This window comes from Xenopus laevis, chromosome 9_10S, assembly GCF_017654675.1.
Source record: "Xenopus laevis strain J_2021 chromosome 9_10S, Xenopus_laevis_v10.1, whole genome shotgun sequence".
Lineage (NCBI taxonomy): Eukaryota > Metazoa > Chordata > Amphibia > Anura > Pipidae > Xenopus > Xenopus laevis.
In genome coordinates this window covers 64953056-64968269 of record NC_054388.1, presented here as the reverse complement: position 1 = coordinate 64968269, position 15214 = coordinate 64953056, and the positions used below count along the sequence as shown (strand labels likewise).

The window sequence follows — 15214 nt, the reverse complement described above, 5'->3', positions numbered from 1 at the left end:
ATTGTATATTTTATATTCTACAGCAGGTAAGAGGTTAATAATGCTAAAACGTCCAATACTTCCAAGCTTTCTGCAGGGAAAACCTAAATAAAAAGCCTGAGAGACGGTGCATCGATGTCAGCTGTAAACAATGAGAGCTGCAGCTGCTATAGAGGCCTTTGCTAGGCAGAGTGTCAGTCACCACCTGACTATACACATAAGAGGTGAGGAGTAATGACAGTCATGGTTTTGCATAGACATGTTGTTCTAGGAGAGGTTCAGCAGCAGCTGCCCGTTTGCATTCATGCTCTTGTTGGCAATTGAAGTTATGCAAAGCTCCAAATGCATGGTCATGATATGTATAACAGCCTCCTCTACTTACCCTTTCTCCAAAAGTCTAGCAAATCTGTTCCCTGAGAGGGGGCTGCTAGTGACATCACTAGGGACGACTTCCTTGGCTTCAGTAGTCGCAACAAGCACTGTGCAAACCAATAATGCTGAAGGGGTGGGAATAGCACAGGAGACAGTGCTCATCTGCCTGGGAGGCACCTTTTATCTCTCTGCCTCCTGCTTTCCCCTAGCCCAGCTATTGTTTTCATTCACAGCCCCCCAGCTCCAGCTCCTGGAAAGGTGTCTGGCTTTGTCATTGACGCTGCTGTTGCTGTGCTGCTGCGTTCTGTCGTGCGCGACATTTTTCTTCCTCCTCCTTCTATAGCTGCAACTGTCAGAATCCAGGAGGGACACGCCTGGCACAAGGGGAACACAGAAAGGATCTCGCTGGAGGGGAGGGGGGGAATACAAAAAAAAACACACACAGACCGAGGACAGAGAAAAGGGAGAAATCTCATTCAGCTGTGGAATAAAACACTTACAGGCGTCTGGATGGACCGAACCTAGAGGCTCTGCTTTCCCTGATCCAGAGGGAGGCGAGGCGTCTCTGCTCGGGTGAGTACAACACGCCTGGTCCTGATGCTGATCTGCCTCCACCTTAGGAAGCAGCTGATGCTGATGGATTTCATCTTGAGACCAGGGATCGGGTTGCGGTTATCTACTCCCTGCAGCTGCTGCTACATTTCGGCTTTCAACGTGTTAATATTGTGATTATTCAGGAGATGTGGGGCCATAATGATAATTTTGTATCTGTATTGGAATAGACTATGTAGCTACCGTATTACATTGTGTATATACAGATAGATATACACAGGAACGTTTGTCCACACTTACATTTTTATAAACACACACACACAAAGATAGAAGATACCTGTTCTCTGGGATGATGGGGGATGGGCTATATACAAGGGAAGATGCTGCTTCTGGGGGGATAGTAATTATCTTGGTTTAATTAATTAACCCCTGGGGTACATAAGAAAGAAAGAGAAATGCATTATAAAGGACTGCAGGCCCCTCCATAGGCAAGAGAGGACCTTCTAGTTACAATTTACATTTTATGGCTCTCCTCCCCCTGCTCTACGCCATCTACTGCCTTTTTTTTTTCTGCTTTGAGAATGGGTGGTAGAGACCATTTCTAGAAACGACCAGTCCGGAAAAGAATAAGGCTGCTGAAGGGGATTGATTATTATTTGTATTATTATTATTACGATTATTGTTGTTATCCTCATTCTATTGGTGACTGTATATTGTCACTTGCAATTAATAAAGAACATTTTGAAGGTCAGCCATAGCACATGCTAGGAGGTGTGAGTCGAATACCACAGGGACTGTGGCTTTACAGCTGTGGGTTTACTGATTGGTTAGATTTGATATTGTTTTTTTAACATCTTAATGGAACAATACAAATTGTACTCATTTTTAATTATTAGCATTATCAGGATTTGTCTTTATGGAATTAGTAGGCTTTGGTGTTTTAAACCTTTCAAATCTATCGTATTCTTAGGTTTCACCCAACCTGGGGTCACATACTGGCATTTGAACTACAAATCCCAGCATCCTCTTAGTCAAGGATATTTTTCATTGTTACCACAAAGATACAGTTAGCATTTTGTAAAAGAATTCCGTAGATTATGTTATTCTTATACAGTATTTTCATTGGTTGCTAAGGATGCTGGGAGGTTTAGAAAAACAGCAGCTGAAAGGATGTGTTTTGATGTGTGTGCTTAATGCTTTAAATTTAACTTAGGGAACATGTTGAATAATAATAATATCTGTTTAACCTACATAGAAAATTTCCTGGAACCACAAGATCACAACATCAGTTTTAACTAGGCCTTAGCCACCATCAGACCCCATACAAATTGTCAGCCACTCCATGTCTAACACAGCAGGCCCTATCAGATCCATTAGGGCCCAGATTCTGCCTTGCTTTCTTCGGAGCAGGAGGGGCCCTGTTGAGGTCCACAACAGGCCTTAAATTCCAGAACTCCAATAAAAGTCTTGGTTGTCTTCCCTGTCTCAGTGTTAGACTGGGCCAAGGATCCATCAGAGAACCTGACATCCAGGGCCCAATCTCAATAATAAACAGATGGAAACAACGCCAAATGTTATCGGTGTTATATTGACCTATGGTGAAAATAAAGGGCTGATGGTAACTGACCTATGGCCCAATAGGGCCTGGGCCCAACCTGATATCCCTTTGTGCTCTGGTAAGATAGTACAACCCTGCACTGATAGTGGTACTGGAGCCCAGTATTCAAATCACATTTCTTCATATATATATATATATTATATATATATATATATATATATATATATATATATATATATATATATATATATACATACACACACACACACACACATGGTATCAGTAGACACTGGAAATGTATAATTAATTGTATAATAATACTATAATATAATAATATATAAACTATTTAAAAATAATAAAACTGTAATATGGTCCAATTGTTTGCTTTTATAAATATGTCTCCTGACATATGTGTGCATTTGAAGAACTTGGTTCTGATTAAAAAATCTTGAGGGTTTTCTCCAAGCCTAAAGCACGGTTTAGTGAACATGGGCCACTCTGTACATTGAAGGAATTGATGGTAATCGGAATTTACAAGAGCAGGGGGGATGGTGTATCTTTCTAGGTAATGGCAATGCTCCATCTATGTAACATCTGCAGAAAGCTCAGGATTTTTTGTTCTAACATTTATTTACATATCCATAAAGGGTTGCGTTTCTGATTATATGTTTGTGTGTATATACAAAATACATATTTATTTATTTAGACTTATGTAAGGCCTAGTTAACCATAAATCCCTTGTAAATGACCATTGTTACAGCAGTCTGTGGTTCAGTTTACAAAAGTAGATTACTGCTAATGCTGTAGGGTATCAATCTTCAGAATAGATAGACAGTCCAGGCATATTAAATGACCACATTTATTGACACCTATTAAACCAATACAAAATAGTGGGAAACACTGTTACGACTGTTTAGAGTGGGTATTGTATCAGTTTATACACCATTTCAACCATGGGTCCATATTCAGATTCAACATTCCGGTGATTAAATGCATTAATGCATTACCAAATAGGTATTAACTATTTAGCGACTGTATTTTCTTTCAATACTTAATAGAATTGTGCAAGTGGGCTATTTTTCATGCCTTGTATTGATTCAGTAGAATTGTAAGATAGGCTTGTGGTTTGCTGGGAGTTTTTCTTTCCTCATTTTGTGGCCTCAGGAGGTTCCCGGTCAGTGTTCATGACATCAAAGGTAATGAGATTGTATCTACAAGAGTAAAAGGACCATCCCTAAAACAGTCATAGAACCCAAATTGCCCTTCTCCCTCATTAGATCTTAGAAGGATATAGCCTCTAGGCTGTGGCAGTTACAATGAATATGCATCTTATTAATAAGTTAGTAAGGATACAATTCATAGGGACATATAAAATCATCCTGTAGGTTACTGCAGCTCAAGAACATTTAGTATTTTCTATAGGCTTTTATCTATAGCAAGCACCTATCTGAGCAGAGGTGTAGGGTGTAAGAGAGATGCAAAGCTCAGTAACAAGCCATGTAGCAGCTCCTGCAAAAGTTGGGGAGGGACTCTGATCATGGTGTTGGGACAGCAGGCACAATATGGCAAAAAAACACTTTATACAGGTCTAAAAATGTAAAACAAACACAATCATGTGTTCACTCCCCCCCCCCCATCTACCCCAGTTTTCCCAGTACCTACAATTTTTTTCCCCAGCTCTGGTACAAATCTTTATGATTTCAGTCTGACTTTAAAACAGCATTGGTGGGTTCAAAGGGAAAGCATGTGGACTGAAGAAGACCTCCTGCTCGAAGCCCCTTACCTGTGCATAATTCACATGGCTTGCAAACTTAATCTCCATTATTCCACTGTTGTTTGAACAATCACTACTTTCAAAGCATCTTCTCAAACTGTTGCTCTTTCCATTGCACAGAAGCTAATTTGTTTGGTAAGATGTCTTGTGCAAGGTATTGATTGCCTCAAATGCAAATACTGCTTTCCACATGCTATTGATCACAGGCGAAACTGGCTTGCTTGGATAAAGAAACAAGAGTTGCAGCTCTATCTCCATCTGCCCATTCATTAATTCAGCACTGGACAGCTCCCACTGATGCAGCTAAATGCAAGTACAGGCAGTCCCTGGGTTTCGTACGAGAGGGTCTGTAGGTTGTTCTTAAGTTGAATTTGTATGTAACATATACATTTATTTATTAGGGTCTGGCCACACGGGCAGATTCGGGGAGATTAGTCGCCCCATCGACAAATCTCCTCTTCTTGGGGGGCGACAATCTCCCCAAACTGCCTTCCCCCTGCCCTCTGCCAGCTAAAATAAAAATCTTCTGGTAGAAGGCACACGCGGCGCTTCGTTTTTCATAGTCACCCAAAGTTTGTGAGGTAACTTCGGGTGACTTCGGAAAACAAAACGTCGCGTGTGCCTTCCATCAGGCGATTTTCATTTTAGCCGGCGGAGGGCAGGTGGAAGGCAGTGCAGGGATATTGTTGCCCCCAAGAAGAGGAGATTTGTCGCTGGAGTGACTAATCTCCCAGAATCTGTTAATGTGGCCAGACCCTTAGATGCAACTTATCGCACTGAAGAAGTGGAGATTTGTCGCTGGGGCGACTAATCTCCCAGAATCTGCTCATGTGGCCAGACCCTTAAATGCAACTTAGACAGATGTTTGTCTTAACACAATATTTATTTTTACCTTTCTGTACTCTGCAGTAGACAACACACGCCAGAGGGGATTGGGGCAGGTGGTTTATTAAAGCTAAATGCTAATAAAGGCCAAGCAAACCACAGTATGTTAGTGTAATAGCCTCCGTTTATAAGTATGAGTTCTATATAAATCAGGTGCAAGTAACTCCCTGTATGTAGAAAACAAATGCCTGGAACATAAGGCTAATTTTTCAAAGTTGGACAGTAACCCATGGCAACCAATTAGCTTTCAGTATTCTGCCTGCACTTGGTTAAAAAAAATCTTTAACCTATGGGTTATTGCCCAAGTACAAATTTGGCCAGCATTGGCAGATGAGCCCCATGCTTTGTATTCTACTGAAGGGGAGATATGGAACATTTACCAATGGCATAATATCACAGAAATCTATTACATAGTTATTATGGAATGCTATATACAGTATCTATTCTGTTGCCTTCTTGGGCCCAGTTGTCAATAATAAGTTATGCAAAGGAAGATATCGATCTAGCTGGAGGTCAGCACTGTATAATGAATGCATTGCTAACGTTTTCTGACTGAGATGAATCTGTTTAATAATAGGTATGAGTGATACATGAGGCATTAAAATCCAATAACAATTCTTGACAGTGATAGGATAGTATAGAGACTGTTGCAGAAGGAACTGCATGTTTATCATAGGATAAGTAGGGATTTTTTTTAAAAAAAGAGTTCATAAACTTCAACTGCTGCACTTTAATCCAACATCAAAAAATACAAAAATTGGGTTCAAGCTGCAATTCAAGAATACTACTAAACACTAATGTGTAGTAAAGCAGCATATGTTATATGTCTGTATAAATATAGTATGTTTAAACTGATGTTCAAACATTTTTATTGGATAGAATTATCACCTACATGTGAATAGCCTTAACGTCCATGTCAAACTGCTGCATACAGATTGCTCAAAGGGGAACTAAAGCATAACTAAAGAAGTAGGTAGAAATATTGTACATGATGTTTTGTGCTTCTCTATCAGCCCAAGGCAACCACAGCCCTTAAGCAGTAAAGATCTGTGTCTCCAAAGATGCCCCAGTAGCTCCCCATCTTCTTGTCTGCTGATTCACTGCACATGCTCTGTGCTGCTGTCACTTACTGATCTTAGGGACCCACTCACAATATACAAAACAAATAGAATAAAAATGTCACAGTATAACGCTGATTAGTAATTAATACAGATAATTATTACATGGCAGCACAGAAACCAGTGCAATTAGCATCAGAATTAAATAATCAGCCCTGTAGCATCAGCTTATATTACAGACCAACCTCATTTTCTGCTTGATAATTCGTGACAACCCCTAAGCTTAGCTTCTCAACAGCTGCTCAGAGCCCACTGAGCATGTGAGTGTCACAGACACTTTCCAAGATGGTGACCCCTTGTGACAAGTTTGAAGTCCTGGATCATTGCTGCTATTGAGAAGCTGACATTTTAGGCTGGTGCAATAAGTTCAGTATATAAAATATGGCATTTTTAGCCATATTATTTTTTAGACTTTAGTTCTCCTTTAAGTAATGCATCTCGCTTCACAGGGTGCCAAGAAACACCTGCTTATTTTTCTTTGTAGTGATTTTGAGATGCACAATGGTTAGCTATAATGCACTGTTAAAGCTTGCTCCATCTGTAAGACAGGAACTGGTATAGGATTCATGCTGGATGCAGTAAGTAAGCACTTGCATATAGGACATATCTGCTTTCTGTATAGTATAGTATCCGTAGGGTGTCAGCCCTGCTATAAGCCAAGTAATAAGGACAGGGCTTCTTTGCACCCTAAACCAGCTAGCACTCCCTAATTTGCACATTTTTCTGGATAGCATAAAGATGTGTGCCCATGTAGTAAACAGGCTTGGATTTGTGGAACGGCCACAAAGGCCCGGGCCTAGGGTGGCAGAATTTTAGGGGGCGGCATGCTGCCCAACCACACCCACATTGGATTTAGAAACACTGGGGATGCGCAGGAGATACGATAATTTTTCAAACTTTACATGAGCCAATCCCCAGTGTTCTGAAAATTTACATGAAAAAAGGGGAGGGGACAGGGGCGACAAATGACAGCAGGCCTAGGGGCTCCTGCTATGTAAATCTGGCCCTGGGAGTAAAGTGCAAAAGTCCATAAAACATGGAGGGGTGCACCCATTTGTTGCACTTTGCACCCTGCCCTGTACTTGAATCCCTATATCTCTTATCCCCACTAGTAAGTGCTATGGGACATGGAGTATTGAGTGAGCATTGGGTTTGTAGTATATGGATATATATAGTAAAACGCAGAATTGACTTGAAATGTTGTTGTACATTGTCTGCAATAGGTTACATTTATGCGTTTCACTGCTAATACTGATACTTTCATACATCTCCTATTTCTAGCAATGGTTTAAGGGCTTTTGACAATGAGATTTAGGAGTTCCATTTTAGGAATTTCAGGTTGCTGATATGCTCCAAAGTGAAAAGTTCATAACAGGTTGTCTTTGTCTATATTTACAACTAAGTTGTTATAGTGAGGTTTCTAAAGCAGCAGCAGGTCCATGCCAGATAACGTAGCCCTCATTCATGGACTACTATAGATATCCAGCTTCTTTTCTATCAGTAATACAATAAAACTCTCATTGTCTCTTTTTTTACAAGGCTTTCTGCTTCTCTAGAGATTGTAACCTCTTACAGGTAGACCTGTCTGACCATTTGTTCCTCTTTGTTTTCATCCTTTGCACTTTCCTCTGACCATTACACCCCTTGTAGTGCAGTAGAAAATGTGAGGATTGTATTAATTTCATAAAATTTGTCTGAATTCAGGCCTTTTTTATCCAAACACACACATGCACATTAAAAAAACAATGCAAGTGAACAATGCAAGAATATCAAAAAAAAATAAAAATGATTCATTAGATTCAGTTATTTTTATCAGTTATTCCTATCCTGTATATGTAAAAGAGAGCTCTGTTTTAAAGGGGCAGTTCACATTTCAGCTAAATTAATTAATGACCAATTCTAAGCTACTTTTCAATTGGTCTTCATTATTTTTTTTTTTAATTATTTGCCTTCTTTTCTGACTCTTTTCAGCTTTCAAATGGGACCACTGACCCCATCTAAAAAACAGATGCTCCGGAAAGCTACAAGTTTATAGATATTGCCGATTCTGTTACTCATGTTTCTATGTAGGCTTTCCGATAATCAAATTCGAGTACGTAATTTAAAGCAATGCATTATTGCTAGGGTAACTTGGACCCTAGCAACCAGATTGCTGAAACTGCAAACTGGAGAGCAGCTGAATAAGAAGATAAATAACTAAAAAAAAAAATACAAATAATTAAAAGAAACTAATTGCAAATTGTTTCAAAATATCACTTTCTACAAAATAGTTAACTCAAATGTAAACAACACCTTTATTCGCTTTCCTAGAATGTTTGTTGCTTAAAGCGAATTTATCTAACTGCCTCTAGATATATATTCATTTTATCCTGCATTAGTAGTCTTAGCTAATCTTGACTGCACGTTTAATCGAACAAAATTAACCTCTACCTGCATTATACTGTAGATGAAGCTTTATTATAATTAAATCTATTTAGGAATTACATAAATACCTATATCATTTCCCGTGCTCCGGGGCTGATTATTAGTCATCTCGGATGCACAATTTTTATATAGCCATGTACTGCACATCTGAAACAGTTTATAGAAGCATGTACCTTTTATGGGTAATTTTTCTTAGGACACCTAAGAAATACACAAGTTTCATGCCTAAACAGTAATTGAATTACCAATACAAGGAGACTGACAATGATGTAAGTATCCAACAAACAGAATTTGTTGCAGGCTCAGGGCTAATTGCTCAGCTTACTAATGATGATAGTTGGGAAGAGACCCCTGTGATACACAAAACTGTACCTGTACTACAACAACTGCTCTTCCATATTTGAAGCTGCTGATACTTTAAATAGAGTATGTTTAAGTGGTCCTGTACATCTTCAAATCTCTGATCATTGTTATCCATCAACTAAACATTATCCATAAAACTATTTACTATACAAAAACCAAAATTTGCGGGAGTCCACTAAAATTTGAGCTGACTAAAAGTTTGTTTTGTGTGGACTTGAAGTTTAAATCTATTTTAGATTGAGGTCCCTTGGTTTTGATTCGTAATTCATTAGGGTGGAAACCCATGCTCATTTTTCTATTAAAATGAATAGAGTGATATGTGCACTTTGTGTGCCAGATGCATCAGTAAAAGGCTGCTTCATTTCTAGCTGATGGGCTGTCACTTCTAGTTATATCCACTTTTGTCAGCTGTACATGGGCAGTAAGCTGTATGTTTCAAAACCATGAAATTCAGCTAATTATGTTGTGCATTTCTGGTCAACCCCATGCTTATAACATGATGAGCCCACCCTGAAGATCAAAAAACCCCATTACTTTTATGTTATTTTTTACTCATCTTTTTCTCCAGGGTGGTTTGCAACCTACTAAAGAGAGCTGAGGGGAACCAAATATATAGCAAGCAACAGTGCTAGTCCTTTCCAAGATAGTCCATGGTTCTGACAATTCTTTCTTCTGCCATAAAGCCTCCTTTAGAATTTTCTTTTTTTGCTGATGGCCCCAGTTTGCTTTTGTTTCAGTTATTGATTTATTTTTTGGTTGATTAGCCATGTGGCTTCCAATACAAATTTGCTGTGCTCAGCCTGTTTTTGGCTGAAAAGCAGTGAAAGCAGTCCTTAATTTAAAGAAGTGTTCTCCATCTGTGTCTCATATCTCCTTCCTGGATATTATTAGAGAGCCCTCAGAGGAGGGTATTTTGGTAAATGGACTGTTAGGCTTAATGGCTGAAAGATCGCTCAGCTGAGGAGCTACACAACAGAAGACCATTTTCCTCAGCCACATAGTCCCTTGGGGATTTTATGAAGAAAATTAGTAATTTTAATGTGATACCAAATGACTTTAAAAAATAAAGTAGATGTTACTCCTTAATTTTTCTATTCATCCATCAGAAAGACACAGATGGAGTAACATAAAGTCTTATGTTTACCCACATCTAGTAACCTATAGTAACCAATCATATAGTAACAGTTGATGAGTATATGGGCCTACTGGTTGGTTGCTATAGGTTACTAAACAACTGAAGGCCATTTATTAAAATACTCCCATATAAACAAGTCAAAGATTTTTTGCAGTCCTTTTTAAAGGAGTTGCCTCATGGGCTATGAATGTAGTTTTGTGATACATAAGAATAGGCCAAATAGGGAAAAGTCATCGGCTGATGACCTGGCTAATATTTATATATATTATATTATTAATTAAATGTCTGGTCTGGTCGGCAGCAACTGCTCAGGGATAAAGGCTTTAGTGACGGTTACTTATCTAGCATTGCTCCATCTAATCATTGCTGGTCTACAACATATCAACATATTTGTAGGGAGTATAGCATGCTGGGAGCCTTGAAGCAATGTTGCACACTAAACTTTTCCCCAGTTGTCCAGGTCGAGTATCTATCAGTCCGATGAATGCAAGAGAATCCTGCCTGCTGTGTATAAATCGAGTTACCTAAGTTTCATGCAATTTTAGCTGAAAGCCTTAAACATTCTAATTTGTATTTACATATACTGTACAGTAGGATCCATTGCATTGAAGATTTGGGGAAAGCGAATGAAAGAGTCTTAGGACAGGTTTTCTTCTTGTTTGAGCTGGTGTTTTTACAAATAGTGGGCCCATTATTCCATTCAAATTTGCTTTATCATTTAACAATGTATTTAATGCCTTAGGCATTGGGCTGAGTTGAAATCATATTGTCATACAAAGACGATAGTGGAGTTCTTGGGTATGTGGGACTACAACTCCCAACATGCAAATATAATAAAATATTTAGGAGCATGCACTTGAAACATTCACCTCCGCCATTAGTCATAGGCTTATGGCCTGAAGCCTCCTCTGCTGCCAGACACTGACTTTGCTAGGAACTGCCTGCCCTGGCATCAATGGTACAGGCATTTCTCCACCTGAAAATGTTCTAGTACAATGTATCTTCCCAATAAAGTCAGTGGTGTATGGTAGAGATGCTACAGTGGGCTTCTCCATTAGATGAAATACTTCAGCAGGGAAACACTATAGTCATCATTTACAATTTTGGTACAGGTGTATTCCACATGAATATGGTGCTGCCTGTGTTTAACAGTGTTGTATTCATGAGGATCAGCATATAAGACACTTGCCTGTCATTCAGATAATTGGGTGTAGTAGAAACCCCACAGTGCCCACACAATTTCCTTGCAATTACCTATGCCCAGGCTGGAACTGAACCTAGGATCCCAGTGTTTCAAAGTAGCAATTCTAACCATTGTAACTATATAAATACATGCACTTTAAATTGAATTAAAACTGCACAGACAAAAAATAATCATATTATCATGAAAGAGAGCAGTTATATGATGAGTATCCCTTTAAAGCACTGTAGGTTTAGAGGAATAGCAGAATATTTTACTGGGAAAACTCATCAGAACAACAATTCTTTTTTACATCCATTATTTGTGGTTAAGATTAAGAATGACACTTTTTTTAAATACAAATACCGAGAATCAGTAACAAAGTTGGATAAAGGGCACTCGAATGCAAAGAAACTACATGCAAGGTTTTAATGGAGCCAAGTGTTACATTCCTGAAAGTCAATGACTCACACAGCTGAGGAAGAGAGGTTGACACAGCAAAGATCTAGGTTACACGGGGCAGCATTAATTTGAGTTCTAAAATGTCCAATGATTTGAAAGTAATTATAACTGAAACATGCCATTGATGTTGTATTATCGATTAGACTGATTCTTAGAATGTGGAATTCATTAAGGAACGCAATGTTTGAAGATGATATCCTTTAAGTATCCATATTGTATGTTGTTCCTTCATGTTTGCATTCCCACCATTGCACTGATCCACCACTGGGTATTATTGTTTGGTCCTATTATAGAGCTAGTAAAAAAAACTTGTGATTTAAAGCATAGTTTTAAGCATTGATACAGTATGTTATTCCTTAAGGAACAGTAACACCAAAAAATGAAAGTGCTTTAAAGGAGTGACAATATAAGCAATACTGATGCCCTGCACTGGTAAAACTGGCGTGTTTACTTTGGAAACACTACTATATTTTATATAAACCAGCTGCTGTGTAGCCATGGGGACAGCCATTCAAGCACAGGATACAAAGCAGATAAAATAAAACATACATTCTGCAGAATCCCATTATGCTACAGAGCTTATCAGTTATCTGCTGTGTATCCTGTGCCTTTTCTCTTTTTTCAGCTTTGAATGACTGCACCCATGGCTACAACACAGCTTGTTTATATAAACTATAGTATGTTTCTGAAGCAATTACACCAGTTGTACCAGTGCAGGGCAACAGTACAAGACCATGGCCAGCAAGAGGCTGTCTGGAGGTATTGGGTGTTATTGCTGGAAGATAACTGGTTGGGAACAGCTGATGGGCATATCTTCCTGTATATAGCAGTAGAATGCATCTATACAGTCGAGGTGGGCCACAAAGTTTCTACTTGTTCTTGCTGTGACAACCATAAGCCCCAAATAACCCATACCACTCATAATGTTTCACTTCCAGTTCTCAGGCAGAGAAGTGACTGGACAGACCATTTATTCCACTGCCAATGCTCTTGCCAACTACAGCGGTTGGAGGAATATTGCCTTGAGATAAAGTTTGGAAGAATCCATCAACACAGTGTTGCCTGCGTTTGACAGTACTATATTCATGAGGGGGATGGGCTGTTGTGGGGGAAGCAAATAGGCATCTCTTCTCCTACCCCAACTTCTTCATAATTAAACTGGCATTGCTAGGCCTGTCCTGCCTTCTCCCATATCTTGCATGCATATCCCTTGCAGTGGGATGTTTTTGAGCTGGAATGCTTGTTACATGATTTATATGGGCACGATTGATCTCACCTTGGAACAAACCTATTATTTAGCCATTTTTCTTTTGAATCACCAAACTGCAATAGCGTATGGATGTTTTATTCAATTGATACATTGCCATGTGTATAATAAACGGGCTGTTGTTTACAGTATGGAAGACACAGGATTTTTCTTCCAGCCCATTTCAGTGTTGCCTAGGTAACCTGTGGTGTGCTTGGGTAGCCTGTGTGTCTGCTCACTCCCCGCAAAGTCAAGCGTGTGCAGAGATTGCTAATTCAGTTATAGCAATTCCCAAATGTACCGTAAAAGCAAATAATGGAGGGGATAAAAATTGAAAGCAACATAGTGCAAATGGGTTTGCTTGACTGCTTTTGTGTTCTTAGATAAGTCACTGTATATGCATCATGTTATTGTTTACTAAAGGTAATTTCAGCAAAAGCAGTCATGAATAGTGATGGGCAAATTTGAGGCAAATTTCCGTGTTTCGCCAGCGGCGAATAAATTTGCAAAATTGCCACGAAAATTACAATTAATAGGCCCCATCGACTTTAATGCGCGTCAGAATTGTCGCCGGCGTCAAAATAATTTTTTAGCGAAACATCGCCAGCGTTCAGTGCCCATGACGTAAGTCCTCATTCCAGTGAATTAGCATTGTCTGAGCGAATTTTTGCCTGGCGAAGTGTAGCAATGGCTGCGAAGAGCTCGCTCCTGAATTTTCTCCCTTGAGTAAATCTGCCCCTAAGATTTCACTACTACTTGTTTGATGCTTGGAGGTCCATCTTTTGAGTGTTCTGTTTTGCGCTCTGGGCTGCTGCTAAGAAGTTGAGAATAGGGATCATCAGAATTTATCGAACAGAAGCTGATTATCCAGTTATGATGCATTGGTTTCTGAGCTGCATATAATTTGAATCTGACTTAATTAGCTTTATCATGACTATTATATTGAGTATAAATGTGAATATTGTGAGCCAGTCACTAAGATCAGGCAGTCCAGAGGTACTGAAGAGGTACTGGTGTTTACTTCAGAGGCACATGTCTTCACTGCTAAAGGGCTGTAAAAGAAATCCCAAAACCAAATCAAATCAATCAAAGACTTTCTGTCCATAACTTGAACACTTTGTAGGTATTTCACAAGTTACTGACCTAATGTAGGACTCTACTTTGCACTTCCAGTTTTCCAGTTTAAAAATCAGATGGGTGGCACAGAGCATCGGTTTGCACAAGGCAGCCATAGGGCAAGCAGTAAGGACAGGAATGAAAAGAGACCATGGATTGGTAAATGAAGATAACAACATTGGTAATTGTTTCATTAAAGTAATTGCAGGGGTCCAAAATGTGTCCAATAATTATTACTTAGCAGGAAGATTTAAAGTCCCGAGAACAGTGAGAAAGAGGCCAGATATAGAAAAGACCATGGTGCCATAATCAGAGCTTGCATTTAAAGTAGCTCTGTATTAGAGCTAGGTATGGAACCTGTTATCCAGAATGCTTGGAATGTTGACCATGGTTTTTTGGATAAGGCATCTTCTCATAGTTTGAATCACCATACCCTAAGTTTACTAAAAAATCATTTAAACATTAAACATAATAAGATTTTTTTGTCTCCATTAAGGATGAATTCTATTTTAGTTGGGATCAAGTTAAAAGTACTGTTTTATGACTGCAGAAAATTATATAATTGGATGCCCGGCTGGCTTGGCCTGGTGCTGATTACGTTTTACCAGTAGCTCTTTATTGGTCACCAGTAGATTGTATGTGAGTGTATAATTAATAAATAATTATAAATAATAATTATTAATACATTTTCCTATGTTAACCTCATTTCTGATATACAATGCAGATATAAATGCTGGAGATCAGACATGTTTTTGCTCAGTGGAGAGAAGAATTAAAAAAAGAACAGTTAATTGGTCATGTGCTTGATGGAACTGGCTTTCTGTTTTCAGATAGCTGCCAAGACAAATCCATTTTAATATATTATTATCTTGCATCTCAGAGGAGCAATCAAGATCAAATAAAATTAAATACCATTTTTGTTTCATAGATTTGATTTTAACCAATGAGCCAAATGAGTTGATATCGCAACATTTTCATTTCCTCGGGTTTAACCACTTTTTGATAAATACAATGTCAGTAGCAAGAGGGGTATAAAATAATTTATGAGAT

At 38.8% G+C, this 15214-nt stretch overlaps 1 protein-coding gene across 2 annotated transcripts in view; it reads left to right on the top strand.

The window, feature by feature from the left end:
* The first annotated feature begins 208 nt into the window (after positions 1-208).
* scn1a.S (sodium channel, voltage gated, type I alpha subunit S homeolog) overlaps positions 209-15214 on the top strand; it is a 106278-nt gene continuing 91272 nt past the window's right edge. For both annotated transcript variants that reach the window (XM_041578053.1, XM_018238840.2), the window contains exon 1: positions 209-924. The gene's annotated coding sequence lies outside the window, so the exon portion shown is untranslated. The remainder of the gene's footprint in view (positions 925-15214) is intronic.